Below are 4037 nucleotides of genomic sequence, written 5' to 3' on the forward strand. Positions count from 1 at the left end.
ACTACACCCCTGATATGGAAGAAAGAACGGAAAACTGGTTACTGACACTGTGAACAATGTAGCACATGCTGTTCAGGAGCAATGAGGGTGAGATTGGGGCGGAAGGCTAAAATACAGAGAGAGGAAAGTGCCAAGTAAGCAAAATGGTGTTGAAAATACTTATTTTAGATGTCTTTTCCAGACATCACATGCATTTCAGATGCTGAATGAAAGGTTGGAAGACATATTTTCCGGACGTCAAAAACACGTCTTATGCTGTTTATACAGTATACCTTAGTTGAATACACTGACTGTTAGTCACTCTGGATAAGAGCGTCTGCTGAATGACCAAAGTGTAAATGTAAAACAAACTAGATGCGGACCAGATCCAAATCTGAACGAATCATAGACGTCTAGGCTATGTTTCACAAGTTTGATCATCACAGTACAGTACAGCCCAGTTTAGTACAGCAGAGCAGACTAAAACACAGAAGAGTACAGTACAGTTCAGTACGGTATGGTACAGTACAGGAGAGTATAGTTTTATTCAGTAGAGTACAGTACAGTATGGTACAGTACAGTAGAGTTTAATTCATTAGAGTACAATAAAGTACAGTACAGTGTAGTAGTATAGTTTAATTCAGTAGAGTACAGTACAGTACGGCACAGTACAGTTTAATTTAGTAGAGTGCAGTAGAGTAGAGTACAGTACACACCAGAACAGTATAGTTTAATTCAGTAGAGTAGAGTACATTAGAGTAAAGTAGGGTACAATACAATACGTCTATGATTGGTTTAGATTTGGTCCGGTCCGGAACAAAAATCAACATCCGTGGACGTTGAAATCAAGGCTGGGCCGCACCAAAAAAAGACGGAGGACCAAAAAAAGATGTCCAAAAGACATCAAATGCTTAGTTGGTGTGCAGTTTTGTACTAGGGTACCACACTCTGTGCGTTTGGATTCTAGAGGCTCCTGCTTCTAATGAGGGGATTACTAGAAGGAATAGTATGGGTTTAATAGTAAGAGCAACACAGGATCCCAGTACAGAGATACAGTATTAAATAGAGACACTGTTTAACTCAAGCAATACACGCACGCACGCACACACTCTCACGCACTAACACACACACACACACACACACACACACACACACACACACACACACACACACACACACACACACACACACACACACACACACACACACACACACACACACACACACAGGAGGAGAGAGGATATATACTACATGTATGTGGACACCTGATCGTCAAACATCTCATTCAAAACTCATAGGCATATGTAGTTGGTCCCCCCTGTGCTGCTATAACAACCTCCACTCTTCTGGGAAGGCTTCCACTAGATGTTGGGACATTGTTGCGGGGACTTCCATTTAGCCAAAAGAGCATTAGTGAGGTTGGGCACAGATGTTGGGCGATTAGGTCTGGCTCGCAGTCGGCATTCCAAATCATCCCAAAGGTGTTTGATGGTGTTGAGATCAGGGCTCTGTGCAGGCCAGTCAAGTTCTTCCACTCCGATCTCGAAAAAGCATTTCTATATGGACCTCGCTTTGTGCACAGGGGCATTGTCATGATGAAACAGGAAAGGCCCTTACCCAAACTGTTGCCACATAGCTGGAAGAACAGAATCGTATAGAATGTCATTGTATTCTGTAGCGTTAAGGTTTTCTTTAACTGAAACCAAGGGGCCTAGCCCGAACCATGAAAAACAGCCCCAGACCATTATTCCTCCTCCACCAAAATGTACAGTTGGCACTATGCATTGGTGCAGGTAACGTTCTCCTGGCATCTGCCAAACCCAGTTGCGTCCGTCGGACTGCCAGATGGTGAAGCGTGATTCAACACTCCAGAGAACATGTTTCCACTGCTACAGAGTCCATTGGTGGCGAGCTTTACACCACTACAGAGGACACTTGGCATTGCGCATGGTGATCTTAGGCCTGTATGCGGCTGCTCGGCCATGGAAACCCATTTCACGAAGCTCCTGTCAAACAGTTCTTATGCCGATGTTGCTTCCAGAGGCAGTTTGAAACTTGGCAGTGAGTGTTGCAACCGAGAACAGATGATTTTTACACGCTACGAGCTTCAGCACTCGGTAGTCCCGTTCTGTGCGCTTGTGTGGGATTGTGCATTCCTGTTGTAACTCGGGCAGTTGTTGTTGCCATCCTGTACCTGTCCCGCAGGTGTGATGTTCGGATGTACCGATCCTGTGCAAGCTTTGTTACACATGGTCTGCCACTGCGAGGACGATCAGCTGTCCGTCCTATCTCCCTGTAGCGCTGTCTTAGGCATCTCACAGTACGGCCACATCTGCAGTCCTCATACGTACTTGCAGCATGCCTAAGGCACGTTCATGCAGATGAGCAGGGACCCTGGGCATCTTTCTTTTGGTGTTTTTCAGAGTCAGTAGAAAGGCCTTTTTAGTGACCTAAGTTTTCATAACTGTGACCTTAATTGCCTACCGTCTGTAAGCTGTTAGTGTCTTAACGACCGTTCCACAGGTGCATGTTCATTAATTGATTATGGTTCATTGAACAAGCATGAGAAACAGTGTTTAAACCCTTTACAATGAAGATCTGTGAAATTATTTGGATTTTTACAAATTATCTTTGAAAGACAGGGTCCTGAAAAAGGGACATTTATTTTTTTGCTGAGTTTACTTGAGTCGTTTTTTGGGGTATCTGTACTTTACTTTACTATTTATATTTTTGACAACTTTTACTTTTACTCCACTATATTCCTAAAGAAAATCATATACTTTTTACTCCATACATTTTCCCTGACACCCAAAAGTACTCGTTACATTTTGAATACTTAGCAAGACAAAAATATTGTCAAATTCACATGTTTATCAAGAGAACATGCCTGGTCATCCCTACTGCCTCTGATCTGACGGACTCACTAAACACAAATGCTTAGTTTGTAAATTATGTGTGAGTGTGGAGTGTGCCCCTGGCTATCTGTAAATGTTAAAAACAAGAAAACTGTGCCGTCTGGTTGTTTTAATGTAAGGATTTTGAAATGATTTATACTTTAACTTTTTATACTGAAGTATATTTTAGCAATTACATTTACTTTTGATACTTAAGTAGATTTAAAACCAGATACCTTTTTTACTCAAGTAGTATTTTACTAGATGACTTTCACTTTTACTTGAGTCTTTTTTTATTAAGGTATCTTTACTTTTACTCAAGTATGACAATTGGGTACTTTTTCCACCACTGTTCATTTGTAACTGTTGTCTCAGTGTTGGAGTGTGGCTATCCTAAATTTAAAAAAACAAGCAAATCCTGCTGTCTGGTTTGGCTAATATAAGGAATTTGAAATGATTTATACTTTTACTCAAGTATGATAATTGGGTACTTTTTTCACCACTGATCATACTGGGGGGACCGGAGGAGAGAAGGAGGCGAAATGGAGAGATGTGAGTTGCTCCTCAGTGGTTGTTGTTGGGGGAGTGGTAGGGGAGGTTGTAGGGAGATGTTGTGGGATGTATTGAGAGATGAGATGCATCTTACAAGGTCATGTGAGGGAGAGGAACATATAGTGTATGCCCTAGACAGTCCCCCCTCCTTTCTAAAGGATACATCACCTGTTACAGATGAGAGTAACTGAACCATATGGTCCATATCCACCATAAATCCTCAGGTCCAGTGTTTTCCCCATCATTATCGGCAATGACTAAGCACGTTGTGGGGTACGCCAAATAAAAATGTGATTCACATTTAAAAAATCTAAAAAGTAATTTTGAAACAGCCCATTTTATATTTTCCAACAGGGCTATACATTTGGGTGAGGTATTTTCGGAAAAAAATGAATAAATGGTTTTTAAAAAAGTAAGGCCCGCGTCCATAGAGACACATATCAGCTCGACTGGTAGTATTACTACACCTGTCGACGACACAAGTTGTTCTGCTTCCACGAGCACATCCAATGCTAGCATCAGTAATTATTTTGTTGTTAGCCCAGCTAGCATGTACACTGACAGTTGTGAATCTGATGCAGCCGAAGAGCTACTGCCACCTTATCCGGGAAA

Source organism: Salvelinus namaycush, chromosome 12, assembly GCF_016432855.1.
Source record: "Salvelinus namaycush isolate Seneca chromosome 12, SaNama_1.0, whole genome shotgun sequence".
In the NCBI taxonomy this organism is placed as follows: Eukaryota; Metazoa; Chordata; class Actinopteri; order Salmoniformes; family Salmonidae; genus Salvelinus; species Salvelinus namaycush.